Below are 24,866 nucleotides of genomic sequence, written 5' to 3' on the forward strand. Positions count from 1 at the left end.
TCATATGGTTTTCAAAATTGATTTCTTTACGTATTAGTGTACTCTATTTTCGTATTACTTGTTGTCCCCGAGGCACTCACTGAGTATGAAGTAATTAAACATACCATTGTTGTTTTTGATGGTATGTTAGGTAATGGAGAAGAGCAGGTTCTTGATACTTTAGGCGCTTAGGAAGGACTTGCTGTTGTTGCTAACTTGGTAAGCCCACCCATGCATTTGTGGGACACCCTTATTATGTTTATTTACTATTCTAGTTTTAGCGGGCTGCGTCCCGATGCGTGAGACAGTTAGTCCTTATCTTAGAAGCTCCATAGCATACATTCTTGTGGGTAGTTGTTGAATTGTTGAACTCTTGGGTAGGTGATACATTTTCATTAAGTTTTATGACATTAAAGACTTCCACTGATTTAATCCATATATCATGATTTTGGTCGAAGGTATTTTATAAACTGTTGGAGGTTAATATTGAACCTGGCGAGTTCAAGTGTTATCATTGTATCCTTTAGGTTTTTTCGATATTATTCATGACGTCGGATGCCGGTCACGTCTAGGGTTGGTTTTGGGGCGTGACAAGCTTGGTATCAGAGCCTAGGTTTAATACGTCCTTAGATTATTGTCGGTTTGGCTCAGAATATCGAGATTCCGCAGTGGAAGTGGAGGAGATCAATATGGATTATGATGGGTTTACCCCGCACAAGGGCCTAGTTTGATTCGATTTGGGTGATAGTGGATAGACTTACAAAGTCTACCCATTTTATCCCTGTGATGATGTCGGAGGAAATTGGGATGAACGTTTACCTCTTGTGGAATTCGCGTACAACAATAACTACCAATAAAGTATTTAAATGGCTCCTTATGAGGCTCTTTATGGGAGGCGTTGTCGGTCTCCAATTGGTTGGTTTGAACCAACTGAAGTAGAATTGTTGGGTCCTGATTCAGTTCATGATGCAATCGAGAGAGTTAATCTTATTGTACAATGACTCAAAACAGCTCAGAGTAGACAGAAGTATTATACGGATATGAGGCGGCGTGAGCTAGAGTTTTCTGTTCGTGACAAGGTGTTCTTGAAAGTGTCGCCGATGAAGGGAGTAATGTGGTTTGGTAAAAAGGGGAAGATTAGTCCTCATTTCATTGGCCCTTATCAGGTTGTCAGGAAAATTGGGACGGTGGCTTATGAATTGAAGTTTCCATCCGATATGGCTATGGTGCATCCGGTGTTTCACATTTCGATGTTGAGGTTGTACAAAACTGATCCTTCCCATGTGTTGAACCCTGAAGAGATTAAAATTAATGAAGGGTTATCCTACGAAGAAAAAACGGTTTAGATTGTAGATCGTCAAGTTAGAAGATTGAGAACAAAGGATGTAGCGTCAGTTAAAGTGTTGTGGCGGAACCACAATACTGAGGAAGCTACTTGGGAAGCAGAGGACGACATGAAGAAGAGATATCCTGACCCTTTCCCTATGGCAGGTATGGACTAGCGTTTTAGTTATTCTTAGATGAATCGTTTTTGTTGTTTGAAACAACACTGTGGTTTAGCTAATACTTTATAGGCTATGATTCTCATTCGAGGATGAATGATCTTAAGGGGGGGATAATGTAACATCAATCCGCATGGAATATAAAAGCGTTATACAAGTCGTTTTGAACCTTATAAGTAGGTTATGTTCATAATTCGGGACTTAGAAACCAAAACAGGGAGTGTTGGGGTGAAGAATCCCATTTCAACGGAAACTGGGAGATTTGACTACAAAAGTACGGCCCGTACTTTATGGGCGTTCTTTGGCCTTTGCAAATCTGAACTCTCTGGAAATTTTAGGGGAAGTACGGCCCGTACTTCAAAGGACGGGACGTCTTTTCTGCCCGTCCTTTCCCCGTGTCTTATAAATTTCTCACTAGAAATTTTTGGGAAGTACGGCCTAAAAGAACGGCCCGTACTTAGAAGTACGTCCCGTCCTTCTTGGACGTACTTCTCCCGCGTCCATCAAAAAACTATAAAAGCATGGGTCCAGTTAATTTTGTCACTTTTTCATTTGTTCAAAAACCCTAAGCACGAAAATTACTTCTCTAAACCTCCTAACTCAAGGGAAAACCAAGATAATCTATTTCAAGGGAATTCAAGCTAGGGTTTGGGTGATTAACCTATAGGAAAGTAACTTGTTGAACTAAGTATAATGTAATTAAGGTATGTCTCTCTTTTGAAAGCTGGTTTTGGATGTAGGTCTCTTTTAAAAAGTTTCTTATTGAATAAAAGGTGAACTTTTCATGAATTGATACTTTATGTCTTGCTTTAATTGTGGTTAATGTGTGTGAGGGGAAAAGCCCACATAAAACCTAGGTTTTGTCATACGCTAAGTACGTATATAAGGTTATAAGGGTTTTTCCTCTATAATAGATGATCAATAATGATGGCTAAGGTTTGGTAATAACGTTTTCATGTTGAGTTATGACATTGAAATCTTGGTTAAAGAAGTGTAAATGTTTTCACAACATTCTTTGAAATGATTTATCTTTACGTTATAACATAATTAACTTTAATGCTAATTGATGATGTGACTACCTTGAGAAAAATTGTGAATTGGCTTTTATGCTATGAATTTTGTTGTTGTGTTTAGCCTAGCTACTCGGGGGGAAGAGTAGTCACTTTGGATCCTACTGTGGTAATTGCCTAGCCATTCGGGAGATAGAGTGGCCACTACCCGGTTCACTACCCGAAGTGCCGTTTATGCCTAGCTATTCGGGAGGGAGGATAGCCACCGAGAATTACATATTCCGGTGTGGTGCGCTGTGTTTAGGGAACCTCTACGGTTATCCCTTTGATGTGATTGATTCTTGGGCCTGTATTGGCATGTGTGATATTCTTATTCATTCATAGAACTGTTGTTGACAATCATGATCGATTTGAAAGGCATATTTGAAAGTTGTAACTTGACAAAAGGCTTCTTAATCGGTTTTGATAATGCTTACTGAGATTCACAAGTTGAATAACTGTTTTTACATTGATTTCATATGGTTTTCAGAATTGGTTTCGTTAAGTATTATTGTACTCTATTTTCGTATTACTTGTTGTCCCCGAGGCACTCACTGAGTACGAAGTACTCAGGCATACCATTGTTGTTTTGATGGTATGTTAGGTAACAGAGAAGAGCAGGTTCTTGATACTTCAGGCGCTTAGGAAGGACTTGTTGTTGCTGCTGACTTGGTGAGCCTACACATTCATTCGTGGGACACCCTTATTATGTTTATTTACTATTCTAGTTTTAGCGGGCTGCGTCTCGATATGTCAGAGAATTAGTCTTTATCTTAGAAGCTCCATAGTATACATTCTTGAGGGTAGTTTTTGAGTTGTTTAACTCTTGGGCAGGTGATACATTTTAATTATGTTTTATGACATTAAAGACTTTTGCTAATTTAATCCATATATCATGATTTCGTTTGAATTTATTTTATAAATTGTTGGGGGTGAATATTGAACCTGGCGGGTTCGAGTGTTATCATTGTATCCTTTAGCTTCTTCCGATGTTGTTCATGACGTCGGATGCTGATCACATCCAGGGTGGGTTTTGGGGCATGACACCTAAATTTCATGAAAATGTAACCACAATTTGACCTCCAATTGCAAGATTGAATTAAAACCCCGATTTGTAGAAACCCTAAATTTACTAATTCATTTCATGGATTAGAAGAGGAACATGGTCATGGAATCATGTAAATAAGACTTGGGAGAAGTTAGTATCTTACCTCCAACTATGTTTCTTGAACCTAGCACTTTTTTTCTCCCAAAACCAAGCCTTAGAGATGACGATATGAGGATATGAAATCAAATCCCGAAGTTGGGATTTTGCGTTCTGTTCTGAACAGGGCTTCTTCGCGAACGAGCGAAGGCCAAGTAAATGCATGAAGGCCACGTGAACTCGAGTTACCCGGCCCAAGACCATCGCGGACAAGACAAATAAGTCGCAAACACGATGACTAAGGCAACCCGGCCCAGACCCCGACAATTCTACGTGAAGTGAGCTCCACCTCGCGAATGTGAACCCACCTGGTCTCTCTTCTTCGCGAACACGAAGTAGGAACCAGATGATTGAACACCAGAAAATTTCTGGTTTTCTTCGGAATTCAACCAAACACTCGGAACTCACCTAGAATCCTCCGGACCTACACCAACTATGCACACTATAAACGACGCTACAAATTCACCCACGCCCTTGAAATTCCCAAGGGAGCTAATTTTGACCCGGTCAACCCCCAAAACCCCAAAGACAGGTTTCCAACCAATGACTCAAAATGCTCTTGAATGCCTCGGGAACTTAACCAATTATCCCACCAAGTTATAAATGGCTCTCCGAACCTCATGGAATCGATGAAATTCCCAAAAAGGTTTGTTTACCCAAAAGTCAACTATTGATCAACGGTTTTTCACTTTAAGCTACTAACTCCCTCATAACTATCGAATCGCCTAGGGAACCACTCTACCCATCCCTATAGGCCAAACATACTCTAAGGGAGCTAGGGGTAAAAGGGTCAAAAGGCTTAAACAACCAACGGGTCGTTACATCAGATACCAATTAAACAACCGTTCATCTCCGAATGAAAAATAAATGAAACGAAGGGATGAATGAAAACTAAATGAAATGAAGGGATGGTAACTAACTCGGTCCGCATACTTATTTTGCCTACTCTGAGCCACTAGAAGCTTTTCTTGAATCAACTTCACCTTTTCCGATGATTCTCTCAAAATATTGGTACCTCAAGGTCTCACCTCAAAAGCATCGAACCAACCAATCGGAGATCGGCATCTCCTCACATACAAAATGTCGAATGCAGCCATATCAATACTCGAATGATGGCTTTTGTTGTATGCAAACTCTGTCAATAGTAAGAATTAGTCCCAATGACTACCAAAGTCAATCACACAAGCTCAGAGCATATCCCTTATAACCTAAATCGTCCGTTCGAACTGGCCATTCACCTGAGGTGAAAAGCAGTACTAAGATCCAACTGAGTTCCCATCTCTCTCTGCAAGGTCCTCCAAAAAATAGACATGAATTGAGTGCCTCTCTCAGAGATAATTAAAATGGGCACCCCATGTAATCGAATAATCTCTCTGATGTAGATCTCGGCCAACTTTTCCCCGTGTAGGTGGTTTGAACCGGAATGAAGTGCTCAAACTTGGTCAACCTATCCATGATATCCCAAATAGCATCAAACTTACCCAAAGTCTTCGGTAAACTAACCACAAAATCTATGGCTATCCTCTCCCACTTTCACTTCGGAATGGGCATCCTCTGAAGCATACCTCCGATCGCTGATGCTCATACTTAACCTGCTGACAATTCAAACACTGACAACAGAACTCAAGAACATCTCGCTTCATTCTGCCCCCATCAATAGTGTTGTCTCAAATCACGCTACATCTTGGTAGCACCAGAGTGAATGGAATATCTAGAACTGTGAGCCTCTTCTAAAATCATGTTGATTAAGCCACCAACCCGAGGAACGCAAACACGACCCCTAGTCTTCAAAACCCCCTCACTATCCAGAATTTCCTCCTTGGAACCTCCACTCAATACCTTATCACGAATCTTGCACAATTTCACATCTTCGAACTACTATGCCTTAACCTGATCCAAAAGCGATGACCTCACATCAATACAAGCCAAAACCCTGCCTGAATCTAAAATTTCAAGTTTCACCATCCCGTTAGCCAAAGTCTGGATGTCTCTGGCCAACGTTTTCTTCTCAGATACCAATCTGGCCAAACTACCCATACTCACCACCTTCCGGTTCAACGCATCTGCCACAACATTGGCCTTGCCCGGATGATACAGAATAGTCAGGTCATAGTCCTTTAGTAACTCTATCTATCTATGTTGTTTGGAATTCAAATCCCTCTGATTGAACACATGTTGAAGACTACGGTAATCGGTGAAAACCTCACAATGAACCCTATACAAGTAGTGCCTTCAAAGTTTTAAAGAAAATACCACTGCTGCCAACTCTAAGTCGTGAGTGGGGTAGTTCTTTTCTTGAACCTTCAACTTCCTCGATGCATAAGCAATAACCTTACCTTTTTGCATTAAAAGACAACCCCAACCTATACGCGAAGAATCACAATACACTGTGAAGTCCTTCCCCTCGACCGTTAGAGATAAAATAGGAGCCTTAGTCAATAACAAAGTCTTGAGCTTTTGGAAGCTATCTTCAAACTCATCGGACCACTGAAAAGGCACACTCTTTTAAGTTAAATGAGAAGCAATCGAAGAGAACCCCTTCACAAACCAACGATAATAATTGGGAAGACGCACAAAACTCCAGATCTCAGTCACTGAAGTGGGCCTAGCCCAATCTTGGATAGCCTCAATCTTCTTGGGATCTACCATTATCCTATCCTTAGACATAACATGCCCCATAAATGCCATAGAATCGAGCAAAAACTCTCGCTTAGAAAAATGTTACACCCCTCGTATTCGTAGTAGTAGAACCTATGATTTTCTAGTCGGGTATGCCCTTAGAATAGAGACCCGAGCTTGATTATAAAGTGCCTTACCCTATGTACGAGGGTACCAGTAGACATTCCTAGCAATTTATAGAGTTAAAAGTTGAACGAATCGAATCGACGCGATCTGAACTGAATTAGAAAATCTGCAGGACACTAGTCATCGTCGACGGGTCGTCGACATGTTCGACGGGCCGTCGACGTGCAGCGTCGATGGGATCCCGCAGCCATACATCTGCAGGCACAGTTCTACGGGGCAAGTCGACGGACTGTCGACACGTCAACGGGCCATCGACCCACTCATCGAACCGGACGCTGTAGCCTTTTTGGCTTCCAAGTATAAATAGGTGGTCCACGACCCTATTTCATATTTTTCCTTCTCTCGAAATCAGAAAACCCTAATATATTCTCTCCCAATATTTTCCATCATATTAGTGAAGATTTGACAAGACCCGAACCCCGCAAACCCCAGATGGTGAAAAAGAAGGTTGCTTTTTGGGTTTCTTCAAGGTTGTGAAGTTTAGGGAGTTGAAGTTGAAGTGATTCTTGGGATTCTTTACCCCTCAAGGTATGTAAATAATTTCTACCCTTATACTTATGTTGAGTATTAAGACTTTTAGTGATATTAAGTGAAGAGAAGGTAATTGTGGAAGTGTTAAGTTGATGAAGGGCAATGTAGTGATATAGGGTTATATTAAGAGATGATTGGAAGCGGGTTGACGTATATATATATATATGTGTGTGTGTGTGTGTGTGTGTGTGTTGGCTTTGTTGATTTGAGTATTGTAGTTGATATGGGATCAAATGAGAAGTTGGAGAGTTGTAAGCTTACAAAGGAAATTATTGTCTATAGTTCATTGAGCTTTATACGTATTTGAGGATGGTTAGTAAGCGAAGTAAATACTCTAATTAAACCTTATGTTATCTTAATTGTAGACTTACAAGTTCGAGAGGTAGAAGTTGGACGATTAAGTATACTTCCAGGTATGTTAAGGTCATTCCTTTCTTCTTTTGGCATATTCCTATGATATGATCGAACAAGCGAGTAAGCGAGTTTCCATATTACTTTACTCTTAGAAGTATTAGGAGTACTTCAGTCTTTGATATTCATTTACCCTATTTATGAGAAATCCTTCTGTTCATGGGTCTAGTCTTATGTATCCAGTTCTGTTCATACAGTTTATTCATGCATACATTCATTATATATGTATGTTCATTAACCCGTGACTAGAAGGCGTTATATACGCACATATATCAGGCGTTATATACGCATTACTACTATGATGATGATATTGATTATTGCCACAGAGGAGCTAATATGATATGACGAGATGCCATAGAGGCTTACAGGCGTTATATACGCACATACATCAGGCGTTATACACGCACGCATATCAGGCGTTAAATATGCACTCATATAGATGCACGACCATCATTGATAGGTATGAGCATGCATATTATGTGCCCACAGGGGCATTGTCAGTTACGCAGATCTTTGCAGGTTTAGGCAGATACTAGTTCATACAAGTACATGCAGTCAGTCATTTCAGTTTATGAGTTCAAATCTTATCCACGATTCTTATGTATATATATATGTTGTTGTTCTTATGCCTTACATACTCGGTACATTATCCGTACTGACTCCCCGTTGCTCGGGGGGCTGTGTTCATGCCCGCAGGTACAGGGAGACAGACAGGTGGTCCAACTCACTAGGACCTTTAGATCTAGCAGTGGTATGTCCCTTATTGGATGTGTATACATATGGGTATGATGGGGCTCTGTCCCGTCCTTTCTACAGCTTTGTTCCAGTAGAGGTCTGTAGACAGTTGTATGTAGTAGTCAGATGATGTAGCCTTGTCGGCTTCTATTCTTTTGTGTATAGTATATGTAGCAGCCTAACTGGCTTGCACTGTTCTTCCGCATGTGGTGTGTGTATATATATATATATATATATATGCAAATTGTATAGAGTTCTGATGTTTCCCTCTTATGAGATCAGTTTATGCCATTTATGGGCCTTTGATGTTCAGTATGTCTCAGATAAGTGTTTAGGGGTGTTTGGTCGCTAGAGGTCAGACTCCCATCACGACTCATCGGTTTGGGTCGTGACAAAAAATTTGCATAAAGCTCCTTTTTATTCAAAAATCTAGGAACAATCCTCAAATGTTTCTCATGATCTTCCTTGCTTTACGAATACACCAAAATGTCATCAATGATGACTATGATGAAGGAATCCAAGTATGGCTTGAAAATACCATTCGTCAGGTCCATAAAAGCTCATGGGGCATGTGTAAGCTCGAAAGACATAATTAGGAACTCGTAATGGCCATAACAAATCCTAAAGGCTATCTTGGGAATATCCACGACCCTAATCTTCAACTGGTGATAGCCCGACTTCAGATCAATCGTAGAAAACACAGAAGCTCCCTGAAGCTGATCAAACAAATCATCGATGTAGGGAATAACATACTTTTTCTGGATGGTAACTTTGTTCAACTGACGATAATCAATACACATCCGCACCCATCCTTTTTCTTCATAAACATCACGGGAGCGGCCCAAGGGGATAGGCTCGGTCTAATGAAACACTTGCTAAGAAGATATTGCAACTATTCCTTCAACTCTTTCAACTCAGCCGGTGCAATCCTATATGGTGGAATGGAAATAGGGCGAGTGTCTGGCTCTAGATCAATGCAGAAGTCGATATCATGATCGGGTGGCATACTCGACAAGTCTGTAGGAAATACCTCCGCAAACTCGCTCACAACAGGCACAAACTCAAGTGACGGAGTGTCAGCATTGGTATCATGAACATGGAACAAGTAGGCTAAACATCATCTATCAACTAACTTCCTGGATCGGAGGAATGAGATAATGTTTTTAGGGGAGGGACTATGGGTACCTTTCCACTCGAGTCTAGGAATACCCGGCATGGAAAGCATGACTGTCTTGGCGTGAAAGTCCAAAATTGCATAATAAGGAGACAACCAACTCATCCTCAAGATAATATCAAAATCTACCATATCAAGGATCACCAAGTCTACCCATGTACCATAACCAATAAATGTAACTGTACAAGACCAGTAGACTCAATCTACCACTACAGAATCTCTGACTGGAGTAGATACATGAATAGGTACATTAAGTAGATCACAAACCATATCCAAACCCATAGAGAAATATGTAGACACATAGGAGAAAGAAGAACCCGGGACAAATAACACGGAAGCTGCCCGGTGACAGACTGAAATACTACTTGTGATGACAGCATCTGAAGCCTCGGCCTCTAGCCTGCTAAGGAATACATAGCAATGAATCCGTCCGCCATCAGCCTGCAAACCACCACGATCACCCTGACTCGACTGAACCCACCCCTATCGGGCTGGTGTCCACCTCTGCCCGACTGAGATGCCTCTGCTTGCTTAGAAACCACCTCTACCAAAAGAGTGACCACCTCTACTAGACTGTACATTGCCTCGACCAGAAGACCCACCCCCTTTAAAAGATGGCGCTGATGACCTGGGGGTTTGATATGCAGTACTCTGAATGCTCTAACTTAATTGAGGATAATACATCTTGATGTGCCCCGGCTCACCACACCCATAACAGACTCTGTCAAGTATGGGCTGTTGAACTGAGGCTGAAGAACCAATATACCCTCCACGATATGAGAACCTGGAACCTGAACTGATTGCCATGAAAAGTAACGGGTGGGCCCTGAAGATCCCCCAACCAATGTCTGAATAACTGACTAAATCGGGTGACCAGAGTAGAACTGGGGACTTGTCCCATGATGGTCGTGCCCTCTGAAAACCGTACTGCTAAAACTGCCCTCTTTGTAGGCCTTCGTATCCTTTACCCTACCATAGCTCTTCTATCTCACTGACTCAACTAAACATGATCGACCACATCCTACAACTAAGCCCCTATGGTCACTAACTGAAGAGCCGCCAACTTCAATGGAGTATTCAACCCTTTGACAAATCTCCTCACTCTCTCCATCTCAGTAAAAAATAACTGAAGTGCATATCTAGACAAGGAATGAAAGCAAGCCTCATACTCAGCAACAGATGACCCTCTCTGCTCAAGGTGACTGAATGTTCTATCTCTTATCTCTCAAAGTACGCGGGACGTACTTCTCTAAGAAGATCTGATAAAACCTGGTCCATGACAATGGAGGCAACCCATCTGGCCTGTACTCAACATACACTCTCCACAAAGTTTGGCATCACCCAATAATTGGAAGGTCACATAATCAACTCCGTGGGATTTTACTGCCCCCAACTTGTGGAACCTCTCATGAAAGTCAATAATAAACTCATAGGTATCTTTCTGCGGAGTTCCATAGAAAATGGGAAGCTTCATCTTGGTGAATCTCCCAAATAGGTCATAGTCCTTTCCGGCTACCATTGGGCCTGGTACGAGCCAAGGGAAGAAGTCTGGTCCTAGAATCTTATCTATACGGGGAACCACAGTTGTAGTTGGCTATGCCTCTGGAGCACGGAACCTATCTGTAATCTGATCAACCAATCTACTCCCTGACCAGCCGATGTAGCTGGTAGAGCACTCACATGAGTCAGACCCTCAAGCAGGTTCAACACTAGAACCAAAGCATCAGACAAATCTGGAGTGGCAAGAATATCAGGCTGAGTTAGTGTTGGTCCCAATTCCTCCTCCTCAAAGACCTCATCCTGATGATTCACCTGTGGCTCAGGATATATGGATCTAGTACTGCCCTGACTAGCCATAGGAGCTCTGCCCCTAGCTAGTGCTACCCTCTTCCTCTGCCATGACCACGTCCACAACCTCTAGCTCGGCCCCTACCACGTGACTCAGCCCTGGCGGTCGGCACTGGTACCTCATCAATTGTAGCTCTAGCATGAGTCCTCACCATCTGTGAGGGAGTAGAAGTAGGAATCAGAACCAACTAGATACCAATTAGAACAAAGTTTCACGAAAGGAATGAAAGAATGGAGTTTACCTAGTGTCCCACAGCCTCTCGAAGATAAGTATAGACATCTCCGTACCGATCCGTAAGACTCTACTAGACATGCTCTTGTGCTTATGATATTGATGAACCTAGGGCTCTGGTACCAACTTGTCACGACCCTTGGAATCTCAACAAGATAGCCTCAAGGCAAGAAACAGGGTTTCGATAAAGGTCCTACCTCAAACTCTGCACTCAGAAAAAGTGCAACAAGAGTGGTATCATAATACACACATACCAGTAAGCATCATAGGCTAATGTTCATACTTATGAAAACACAGAATCAACAAGTCAAATAGATATGCAAACAATAACCATCAAGAGTTACAAAACACACAAAAACCAACCCATAGCTTAAAGTTAAGCTTCTATACCACTCCACACCATGCTCGAAGGCCTAGCATGCTTTCCTCATCAATACTACATAACACATGCTAACGCTAATCAAAGTCTAACAAAGATAGGCCATAACCTACCTCATGCCGAGCCTCGAACCGTCAAACCTGAGTTTTCCCCCTTCGAAGTTCTTTCGAACTGTCGAAGTCTAACAAGCATAACTTTTTATATTAAAATACGAATCTGTGGCTACTCAATAAGTAATACAAGAATTCAGGTTTGAAAGATCAACCCAAAACTCACATCCCAAGCCTGATGGTCTAAAAAGGGTCAATTATTGTGAAATTGCACTCTACAAGATCAAATTGGTGGTTTACACGGTCATACAAACCTATCGATACCCATATTCGTATGATGTCGAAGAGGACCCAAAATGAGCCTGAAAAAAACCTCTACCAATCCCAAAGGTAAAACTGGAAATTCAAAGAAATATGATATTACCCAAAGTCCAGATCGTTCATAGCCTAAATATTTTGGAAATGTAACCACAATTTGACCTCCAAGTGCAAGATTGAATTAAAACCACAATTTGTAGAAGCCCTTAATTTACTAATTGATATCATGGATTAGAAGAGGAACATGGTGATGGAATCATGTAAACAAGACTAGGAAGAAGTTAGAATCTTACCCCAACAATGTTTCTTGAACCTAGCCTTAGTGTAACGACCCACTTGGTCGTTATTTAATACTTCGCGAACTCATGCCCAATCTAGGCCTACGATCTTAAATGGTAGGCCCTATGAGATGTTTAAATGATTAATAGTGGGAAAAAATCAGTTTTAAAAAGATTTAAAAATAGTGGGCTCGCGCAGAAGTCGATCCGCTACAGCGACCCGAGTACCGCCGCGGCGGACGTCACAGACCAGTGGATGCGTTTTTCTATACTCAGTCTTATATTTCACTATTCTTTTTAATAAAAGACCTTCCAAGGCTGCTATTAGGTTTTCACTAAATAAAAACCTTTTACACTAAGAAAACAAGGCCCGTCCAACATTTTTCATATCCTTCCCCACAATTACAATCTCCCACAGATTTCTGATAAAGGCTCGAAGGGTGAATGCTTTATGGAAGTTCGAATAACTGTTCGTCATCGAGGTAGGTTACGGTTTACTTGAGTTAGACTTTGATTAGTGAATTATATATACGTATAGAATTTATAGGAGAATGCATGATTAGGTGTTCGGACACAGAGAGCTTGGATGGATAAATTCTTAATCTAATGGAAGTTTTGTGTATATATAGTAACTAGGTTAACAATGAGTACGTGATTGGGTATTAAGTTCTACACTTATTGATGGTTGTGTGTTACGGATTAGGAAGCGATTATTTGACGTGGTTAAAAAGGGGCATTTCATTGTTTAGAGTAATTATTCCTAGGTATATTTGATTTTCGCATTTATTGTCAAGTAAATTGCAATATTCATATGATTGTTCATTCTTGTTAATAAAGAGGATTGCATTGGGTGGATTAAGGGAAGTCATAATAGTGATACGCTCGTCAAGGGAATAATTTATGACATTGTTTTCATTCATTGGCATCATTGCATATATTTTGTGTGGGTACGAGGTAATGCATGGAGCAGGGAGTCTGAGTAAGCATCAGTTGCGCTATCCAACTTATGACCGAGTTGGAGCGAATATGTGGTACTGCGTGATAATCAAGAATTGGAGGTCATGTAAGGTTAAATGTATTTACATATATACAAAGGCATATTTGTCCGGGGGTGAGGATGGGGCCTTGAATGGACTCGAGTCCAAGAAGTGAATACGGATCGAGTGGTACATGGACGCCATGGGTCCCCTGCAGGTCATGACTACTGAGAAATGACATCACTTAGCATATGTGTACAGCGTGTATTTGGTCCTCGCATCGCATTTGCATTGCGTTACACCTCATACTACCATACCGTTATAATTATGTGCCGTCGATCTATCACATTGCATTGTGCATCTCCTATAATTTTGTTGTATTGTGTGAGGTGTTAGTGTAAGGGTGAATTATTATATGGTAGAGTTCTGCATTTAGTCCGATGGGCTTAGAGAGTTCTAATGGTTGGTGGAAGGGAGGTGAGTTCACTTGGGTGAAATTATCTAGGATAGGAGTCTTGAGGGCGCACGTTGACTTATCTGTTTATCTTGTTGATTTTATATTGTGTTGCGTGAGCTAATCTTAGTCGACCTATGATGCTTACCAGTACGTGTGGTGTACTGATACTACTCTTGCTACATCCTTTTTGGGTGTAGACGTGTTGCAGGTTATAAGTTGAAGTTTATCTTCGTGGATTTCCGGACATCTTCCTACATCCTTGCTCATCTCATTCCAGGCAGAGGTCGTGTTATTTATTTTGTTTATCTTTGTGTAATAGGAGCTCTTGTACCTGTCTAGACTAGATTCCAGGAGTTTTTCAGTTTTCTTGTATCAATAACAGAGTCAGTATGAGTATTCACTTTTAAATTTTTGATCATCAAGTATTTTGTTGTTAATAAAACTGGCTGAATTTTGGGTTGATTGCTAAGGGTTCGCCTACTAGGTAGCAATATGGTAGGTTCCCGCACGGCCCGTAAGTAGGGTCGTGACAGTTGGTATCCGAGCCTAGGTTACCAGTCTCACAAGTACGAGAGAAAATGTCCAGTAGAGTCTTGTGGAATGGTACGATGACGTCCGTACTGTCACGACCCAAGTAGGGGCCGCGATGGGTACCCGGGGCTAGCCACCAAGCACCACTCGTTCTGCTACTCGTCTTACTCATTTAATGCTCTTTTATCACGTCTATACTCAAGACATCAGAAAATTATCTTTTCATTTGAAAACATAAAGTACTTTTATATACACAAGCCGCTAGGCTATCAAAATAACACACACACACACACACACACATATATATATATATATATATATATATATATATATATATATATATATACACACACACACACACACACACACAATAGCAATCTCGTGAGATCATCTAACCCACACTGCGCATCTATGAGCCTCTACTGGAGTGCTAAACATGAAGACGGGACAAGACCCCGTCCAACCCAAAATACATATACATGAATATACACAAAAGAATAATCAAGTACCTCCGGGACAAAGGAGTGCTTTCAATTGGCTGACAGCTACTATGGATCTGGGTCGAGCTCTCCTCCTTGTCTACCTGTGGGCATGAACACAGCGTCCAAGGAAAACGGACGTCAGTATGAACATTATACTGAGTATGAGAGGAATAAACAATGAAATAAGGCAATGATATAAAAGAAGTATCAATATGGAATAACTGTATCTGACTGTCAAGTATAAAAGAAATAGTGCATGCTGGCTTACTCATAATCATCATCATGTCATGAATGCATAAATATATAAGCTACCCGTCCATATAGGATCGGTGTGATAATCATAACATTAGCCTGCGTCCAGGCTTCCCGCGTCCGGGGTATCATCTCATGCCGCCCACTAGTGGTGTCTGCCCATGCCATTTGGCCATGGTGTATCGTATAGTTGCCCGCCTTAGTGGTGACTGCCCGGCCAAATAGGCGCAGTGTTATATCATCATCATACATGCTCATCATAATATTCTTATAGTAACATACTTATCATAATATACGTATAAGGCTTATGAACAACTTTACTTTATCGGGGTGACGTAAGGTCATGATCCCCCGATTTCATTATGGAGCAATCATTGATATTCTGCCTCACCTTGAAGGAATTAGCACATAAGGTGAGTGTAAGCAATAAATAACATCATTATCATTATAGGACTCATGACGTATCTCTTACCTTACATAGTTACTCACATACATAGGCTTTTAGCTCTCCGAAATATAGGAACTCACGAAGAGGGAGGAAAATCATGCTAGAAGATTCATGCCATTAGAAAGAAAGGACTAGACTCACATACCTTTGACGTTTAACTAAGCTATATCTTGCTTGTTCTCCTTCGATATCACGTTTCTACCTTCAAGAAAGAATTCGCACTAACGTTAGTTAATTCGACTATAAGAACGCGTGACTCTTTCTAGGGAAAATTGGGCAGCATTTCCTTTGTTTATACTACTTTCCCATATGCTAAATCGACTCCTAAACGCTCACAACAACATTCACAATATTGCAATCAACAATCATCATTTATATACATTGACCACAATCCACCATTTCTCTTCAATTTCTCCACATTTATGGTTATAGCTTACTATCGCGTTTCCTCGTATATAATACTTATTTCATGGCCTAAATGTCATTTATAACGTATTCATAATCACAACACACCAACATTCATGATTCAATCCAACTACCATCCAACCATGACACTATTCACTCATTAATGACCCATTTCCTATGTCTTTCTATAATTCAAGTATCGTAACCTTCCAATACCTTAACCAACATGGTTTAGTCATGAAACTTACCTTAGATGATGGTTGAACAAGCCTTGAATGGAATCACTCCTCTAGCACCAAAACCCTACTTCACTTCCTTTGGGTTTTTCTTGAGGGAGATGAACTTTAGCTAGGTTTCATACACTTTGTCTCATGGATTTGGTGTTATTGATCAAGGATTTCCTTGATTTTCTTGTGGATGGATGTTAGAGAATGTTCTAGAGGTCTCTTGACTTGTGGAGAGTGGGAATGAAATGAAAAGGGTCCCTTATATTAATTCACCAAAGCTGGCCGAACCACTTTATACGGACCAACATACGGTCCGTATAATTTTTACTGACTGTATTTTGGGACCGTATGTTTGGTCCAGTGAACCATGTTGTTCTGGACTGGATCTACGGCCTAGACATACGGTCAGTGAATTTTATACGGCCTGTATGTCTGGCCGTATAATGTACAGTTGTCCGGAACTTGTTCTCGTCGACTCGTTTGATCTCCGATCCTTATGGAACCTTCTTAACACTTGTTCACCACTTCAATACCAATATAAGGGACACTATTACTTATCTCCAAGATATCATTATGCCTTCATTGGCTCGTCTTCCATAATTCCTATCCGATACATAACATATCCTTTACTTTCTTCTTCAAACTTCTTTCTTTACGTCTATCGTCATCGAGTCTCGATTACGATCATCAAATGCTATCTCTTACTTATCGAATCATCATGTATTTCAAGCCCTTCGCTATCTTATTCACTATACATTAATGAGGAAAATTTCCAAAGTGTAACACGTACCCATCCGCAAGAGGCTATAGGACATTTAGAAGTTTCCCCTTCGTTCATTCTATCGTGCTACTCCCAATATGCCATCTCCTAGTTGAATCCAATTAGCATCTGGGTGATTACAATTGGTATCTTGACGGGCTAATTGGTACCTGTCGATTCCAATTGGTATCTCTTTATAATGACTCAAGAAAGACCTTCCATGAGTAGTATGTGTTTTAAGTGTGTAAACAAATAGAAATTTCATTGCCAGTATTAAGTGTTATAATTTTGTGTTTGTTTTAGGAAAGATAGCAAGTCGAAGGTGCGTTCGTACTCGTTAGACGAAATCCGTGTTAGTACGCACCAAGAAAACAAACGATCCCTTGTGTGACCTAAGTTGGTGGGCAGTAAAGATTCGTCCACTGACACTGTCGCGTCGCAGCAGCGGTGGAAGAGCCACTACAGCGGACTTGCCATAGCGGACAATTGTCTGCTATAGCGGACCCAAGCTTTTGAACAGTTCCGTTATAGCGTGACTGTCATCGCCATAGAGCAACTACCGCAGTGACCTCTACAGCTGTAACACAGACCAGTGACTTTCCCTCCTATTCCATGTTGTCCAAACGTATTCATTTAATAATGGAACTCAAGAAAAATCCAATTTCAAAGCAGGACCTGCATAAAAACATCCGCCCAACTAGGGTAATTATCTTACAAGAGCCTTTAAACTGGGGCACCCGCACCAAAACAACAAAAGAATTGTTTTTTCCAAACAGACCAAAAATAAGAAATTGTCTTAATAACAAGACCTTCAAGGGCAATAGATAACCAAGCTAATATAAAATGGGGGAGGGGGGGATCTCTAAGCCACTTCTCGGCTAGTCGCCTCATCACCGCTGCCATCTGTGTTGCTGGAGTCCTCGCTGCCGAGCCTAGACACACTTAGGAAGGAGAACTGGGGGACATCTCTAGTGGTCACTGTTACACCTCTCGTTTTCATCGTTGGATAACCTATAGTTTCCTAATAGGGTATGCCTTTGGAATAGAGACCTGAGCCTGAGCTTTGGAGGTATAAAGTGTCTTACCCGATGTACAAAGGTACCAGTAGGTATTCCTAACAATTTTCAGGATTAGAAGTTGAACGAATCGAATCGACGCGATCTGAGCTAAATCTGAGAAAATCTGCAGACACCAGTCATTGTCGACGGGTCTTCGACATGGTCAACGTATCGTCATTGTGCGGTGTTGACAGGGTTCCGCAGCCTAGAATCTGCAGGCGCAGGTCGACGGACCGTCGACACGTCGACGGACCGTCGACACGTCGACGGTTCGTCGACCCGCTCGTCGAACTGTACCGCTGGGGACTTTTTATTTCCAAGTATAAATATATGACCCATGACTTTATTTCTCATTTTCCTCCATTCCAAATCAGAGAAACCCTAGTATTTTCTCTCCCAACATTTTCCATCATTATTAGTGAAGATTTGGTAAGATCCGAGCCCCGTGACCTCGTGCTTGTGAAGAAGAAGGTTGTTTCTTCAAGTTGGAAAGCTTAGAAAGTTGGAGTTGAAGTTGACCCTTGGAATCTTAGTCCTCTCAAGGTATGTAAATGATTTCTAACCTTGTATTTAAGTTAATTATCGAGGATTTTAGTGGTTTTAATCGAAGAGAGGGTATTTGTGGAAGTGGTAAGTTGATGGAGGTTAAGATAGTGATTTGGGGATATTTTAAGATATGATTGGGAATAGATTTGAGTATATTTTTATATATAAGTGTTGTTATTGTTGTTGTGGTTGATGTTGGATTGAATGGGAAGTTGAAGGGCTGTTAAGCTTATAAGGGAAATGTTGCCCATAATTTGTTAAGCTTCATTCATATTTAGAATGATTAGTAAGCGAGGTAAATATCCTAATTAAGGCCTACGTTATCTTGATTGTAAACTTACGAGCTCGAGGACTAGAAGTTGGGAGATTAGATATAGTTTGAGGTATGTTAAGGCTATCCCTTCTTTCTTTTGGCATGATCCTAACCAACAAGCAAGCAAACGAGCCTCCATATTACTCTACTCTCAGAAACATTAGGAGTACTTCAGTCTTTGATGACTCTATACCCCGATTATGATTGTTCCTTCTGTTCATGGGTCCAATTTTATGTACACTGTTATTCATGCATTACATTCATTTACATATATTCATATGCATATTGACCCGTGACCAAAAGGCATTATATACGCGTATATTATATGTATATGGGGTATAAGGGAAAAGCGGGAAGGCTTTATATACGCATTACCACCTGATCAGCTGGTGCACAGTGATGATGATATTGATGATATTGACGATGGCCGCTATATATATATATATATATATATATATATATACCATGAGCATGAGCATGATTACCATTAAGAGTATGCATACTATGCACCCACAGAGGCATTGTCAGTTATACCGATTTATGCAGATGCATACAGACACTAGTTCATACAGATTCATGCAGATAATCATTTCAGCTTATGCGTTTCGGATTTCATTCATGACTCTTACTTATATGTTGCTCCTATGCTTTGCATACTCAGTACATTATCTGTACTATCTCTCAGTTGCTCGGGGGGCTGCGTTCATGCCTGCAGGTTCAGGTAGACCGACAAGTGGTCTAGCTTAGTAGGACTTCCATCCAGCAGTGGTCAGTGCGCTCTGTTGATCCGGAGCTGCAGTATATCGTTGTATGCTTGCCTTTTTGAGATACATATGCACATGGGTATGACGGGGCCCTGTCCTGTCTTTTCTACAACTTTTATTCCAGTAGAGGTCTGTAGACAGATATATGTCTTAGTTAGATGATGTAGCCTTGTCGGCTTCCATTCTTATGTGTATAGTATATGTAGCAGCCTAGCTGGCTTGCACTGTTCTTTCAGCACGTTTACATAAATACAGATTGTTCAGAGTTCATGATGTCACCTATTTATGAGATCAGTTTAAGTCATTTATGGGCCCTTGATGTTCAGTAAGATTCAGATATGAGTATAGGGGTGTTTGGTCGCTAGAGGTCAGACACGTCACGATTCATCATTTTGGGTCGTGACAGTCACCTTGGGATGATTCTCCTTCGGGACTAGGATCTTCAAAAGGCTTTTGACACCCTTCCACATCCGCACGAATAGATTGTCTCTAGCCTGGGTCTTCTTCTTCTCCCAGTCCAAGTCCTCCCAGAGATCCACGTGGGATAATGATCCAAAGGCGCCCTGCAAGGCATCCACACCATCTCCCATCTTGGTCTGAGCATCCATGTAGCCCTTCATCTGATCAGGAGTTAAATAACCTGCACCGGCACCAGCAGCAGCACTAGATGACCCGGCTTCCATGAAAGTCTGTACAAACCCCATCATGGCCTCCTTCACCGCCTCCATATCCGCCTCCATGCGCTAAAAGTACCCGGGGTTTGTGAATGACCACTCCCGTCGCCGCCCTATTGTCCCTCGCTATCCTCATCATCATCCGACTCAACCCTCCTTCTCTTTCCCTTGCCCTGTGCTCTCTTCACCTTCAACGGGGCAAAAGGAACATCGCACTCCACATAGCGGTTGCTAGGCTCCATGGGCACCCCCGTATTTCGGCATAGGTGGGTAATCAGGGAGGGAAACATCAAGCTCGGGCCAGCCTTGGCCATGAAACCCCGCCACTCCTCAATCACCAGCATCCCCACATTCACGGGCACATCATCCAAAATACAAGCAACCACAAGGGCTTGGGGATAGGTGACATCAGTAGTATTGATCGAAGGGCGAACCCGTCGGGCAACGAGGTTCAGCCACCTTCGAGCCTCCGGAGTAAAATGCTAACTCTTAATGGCAGACCGGGGAACACCCCATGTAGTCCTCCTTCTCTTAGACTCTTTCACCACCGTCGTCACCAACTAGGGCCCGTTCCCCTTATGGTCCTTAGCCCTAAATTTAGCCTGTGAAGGGCTGGGCAACCCATGAACAACGTTGATGGTTTCAGTACCAACCTTTATATTGACCCCTCTGATAGTGATCTCCGGCTCTGGGGCAGTCCATTCAATAGTAGGGAGCATGGCATAGAATTCCCTAATTTGCAGTTAATATTCCCCGGCTCATCGACCAGTGGACTCCAACCCATGTCGTGTAAGCGTTGGTAAAATTCCAGGGCTAGCTCCTCTATCTGGTCCATAATAAAGGCCCTCTTATGGAGCAGACACTTGGTTTGTTGCTCCATGAAACGCCTCTTGTAAGCATGAGAGGCGAACTTAACATACGGGGGGCAGCTGATGGTAGTAGTTGTTGTTGTTGTTGTGGATTCAGCATAGCAAAATGAGAGAGTTAGCCTTTAAAGGGAAGATTGAGTTAGAATAATGTGGCACACAGATTAGACAGTGGTAGGGCATGCATGATTAAGCTTTAAGAGTTTCTGCCTCAGGCAGCTTCGCTACGGCGGTGGAAGTACCACTGCAGCGAAGCCGCCATAGCGGTAAATGGACCGCTACAGCGGACAAGGCTCCGCCATGGCATTTCCTTCCTCGCTATAGCGGGCTCGCTATAGCGGGCTCGCTATAGCGAGAAGGTGTCCGCTACAGCGGATATCTTCCAAAGGGAATGATCCGCTCCCAGTTACAGTCCACCGCTGTAGTGAAGGATGGTCCGCCGCGGCGGACCTGTCTTCTCCAGCGAGAGAACCCTCCGACCCAACTTTTAGAAAACCCAGAATTTCACCGTAGTATCCATATTTTTGGCAAGGATCAAATATTATGATAGCATGCATGACTTTTATAACCTATAACATCCTATTTTAACTACAATGAGCACCAAAATTTTGAGCAAGAACATAAAAAATTGCACCTCTACCAAACACCCCCACCCCAACATAAACCACCCCATTTTAAGAAGATCTTTAGTTTATAGTGATGCTAGGATAGTGTGACCGACGAAATAACCTTCTATGACCTAAGAACTTCCCATCCCTAGAAAACAAAACCCTTGTTCAAGGACCAAAAATTATGCTATAATCTAGAAACTTAGGCACGGAAATTTCGAAATAGAAGGCCATAACCAAGTTGTAGGACAATGAAAGAGAGTACATACCCTGAAATAGTGAGAGATCTGCAAGTTAACCATAAAAATAACCCCTGGGTACAGAGAGATTCTTCCCTTTTTCCTTAGTATGTGAGTGGTGTAATGATAATAGAGAGGGTAAAGTGTTTAAAAGGGGAGTAGGGAGGGAGTTGAGAGGTCTAAGAAGTTAAATAGAGGGAGACAAATTCGTGGAGGGGGGGGGGGGGGGGGGGAGGAGTTTTTCGGTTATGGGAAGAGGAATAAGGGGTGAACTGAATTCACCCCATGCTTTTAAAATCTGCCCGAGTACCGCTGCGGGGGTGGATTTGTCGCTGTAGCGGGCTGCACTTTTTTGACCCCTTTGTAATTTTTCCCTTTTCGTGACGGTAGCTCAAATACTGCCTCCTATAGTGTAAGGGCTAGGAGCGTGACCATTACCCCCACCCCCACACTGTTCGGGGACAAACGGTGGTTTAATTGGTATCTGGTGTAATTAGCTGCTCGGTCGTTATTTAATACTTCGCGAACCCATGCCCAATCTAGACCTACGATCTTAAATGGTAGGCCCCACGGGGTGTTTAAATGATTAATAGTGGGAAAAAATCAGTTTTGGAAAGAGTTAAAAATTGTGGGCCCGAGCAGAAGTCGGTCCGCTACAGCGGCCAGAGTACCACCGCAGCGGTCCCGCTATAGCGAACAAGACGTCCGCTGCGATGGACGTCACGGACCAGTGGACGCGTTTTTCTATACTCAGTTTTATATTTCACTCTCATTTTTAATAAAAGACCTTTCAAGACTGCTATTAGGTTTTACTTGAAGAAAAACCCTTGACACTAAGAAAAAGAGACTCATCCATCATTCTTCATATCCTTCCCCACAATTACCATCTCCCGCGGATTTCAAATAAAGGCTAGAAGGGTGAATGCTTCATGGAAATTCGAATAACTGTTTGTCATCGAGGTAGGTTACGGTTTACTTGAGTTAGACTTTGATTAGTGAATCGTATATACTTATAGAATTGACGGGAGAATGCATGATTAGATCTTCGGACACAGAGCTTGGATGGATAAATTCTTAATCTAATGGAAGTTTTGTGTATATATAGTAACTAGGTTAACAATGAGTACGTGATTGGGTATTAAGTTCTACACTTGTTGATGGTTGTGCGTTACGGATTAGGAAGTGATTATTTGACGTGGTCTTTCTTCTCTGTGAACACTAAGAAAGAACTAGATGACTGAACACCAGAATTTTTTTGATTTTCCCCGGAATTCAACCAAACACTCGGAATTCACCCAAAACTCCCCGGACACGCACCAAATATGCAAGCTAACTATAGATGACGCTCCAAATTAACCCGGACCCTCATAATTCCCAGCGTAGATCATTTTGACCTAGTCAACCCCCAAAACCTAAAAGATAAATTTGCAACCAAAGACTCAAAAGGGAATCGAACCAATCATCCCACAAAGTTATAAGTGACTCTCCAAACCTCATGGAATTGACGGAATTCCCAAATGAGTTTGTTTACCTAAAAGTCAACTATTGGTCAATAATTTTTCACTTTAAGCCACAAAGTCCCTCAAAGCTAATCCGACTTGCCTGGGGAACCATGTTACCCATCCCTATAAGACAAACAAGCTCTAATGGAACTAGGGGAAGGGTCAACAGGGGTAAAAGGGTCGAAAGGTCTAAACGGCCAAACAAGTCGTTACAACAACAAATCCATAACATCATTGAACCTACCTTTCTTGCACAACCCATCCAATATAGTATTATAACTCACATTATCTAGTACACATCCAAACTCAACACTCATCCTATCCATTAATCGTTTCCCCTCGTTATACTTACAAACCGAGCAGTACCCTCTAATATAAATATTAAAAGTTTTCGTATTCGACACAAAACCAAGCTTCAAACATCATTAAACAACTCATTACACAATTCCACAGAGTGAGTAGAAGGTCACTTTACCAATGCATTAATCAAAGTATTGAACGTCAGAAACTTGGGACAAATGCATACACGCTTCATTTTCTTGAAAGCCTGAAGTGCAAGATGGGGTTTCCCACATTAGCAATAAGCACCAATAGCAGTATCTAAAAGGGCAGTTGAGGGTTGAGGGAACAACGAAAAGGGGTGAAAGAGATGACGATCAAGGACGTGTTGAGGGTGATCAGATGGTATAAAAGAGAGGAGAAGTGAACGAACGAGTTGAAATCATTAACGAGAGAAGAGGGAGGATAAAACGGGGAGGATGAGGTGAGGGGGAGGGGGTGGGTGGTGAAAGAAGGGATGTATATGTGGGAAAATTAGAAGAAGGAGAATAGGGTGGTAGGGTGGTAGGGTGGGAGGTGAGGGTCGGGAAAGAGAGAATGGAGCGGATGATGGGTGGAGTGAGGTGAGGAAGAAAGGATTGGAGGGATGATTTGGGGAGGGATTTTGATGAAGTTAGGAGAGTGGTGATTTTTTGGAATCGTTGAGGAGGTTTTAGTGGAGGGTATCTTGGAGTTGGGATACTCATTGGTGGTGTTTGATTTTGCGGTTTTACAGAGAAACAAGTGTGTTGATTTTTTGGGGAAGAAGGGTTGTCTTCTTGTATTGTTTTAGGTTGCTTTGCATTTTGTACCCTCACATGTGCTCTTTTTTTTAACGGAAAAGGGCTAAATATACCGCTGAAAATAATTTAATTATGAGATAATGTCAATAATAGACAGTCCAACATAAAATATTACATTAACGTAGCCATATTTTTAAATTA

General features: G+C 41.8%; 1 pseudogene; it reads right to left on the reverse strand.

Moving 5' to 3' along the window:
- Positions 1–24,629, reverse strand: part of LOC132612964 (pentatricopeptide repeat-containing protein At2g16880-like) — a 49,889-nt pseudogene extending 25,260 nt beyond the window's left edge.
- Positions 24,630–24,866: the final 237 nt, after the last annotated feature.

Source organism: Lycium barbarum, chromosome 10 (genome assembly GCF_019175385.1).
Source record: "Lycium barbarum isolate Lr01 chromosome 10, ASM1917538v2, whole genome shotgun sequence".
Taxonomy (NCBI): domain Eukaryota; kingdom Viridiplantae; phylum Streptophyta; class Magnoliopsida; order Solanales; family Solanaceae; genus Lycium; species Lycium barbarum.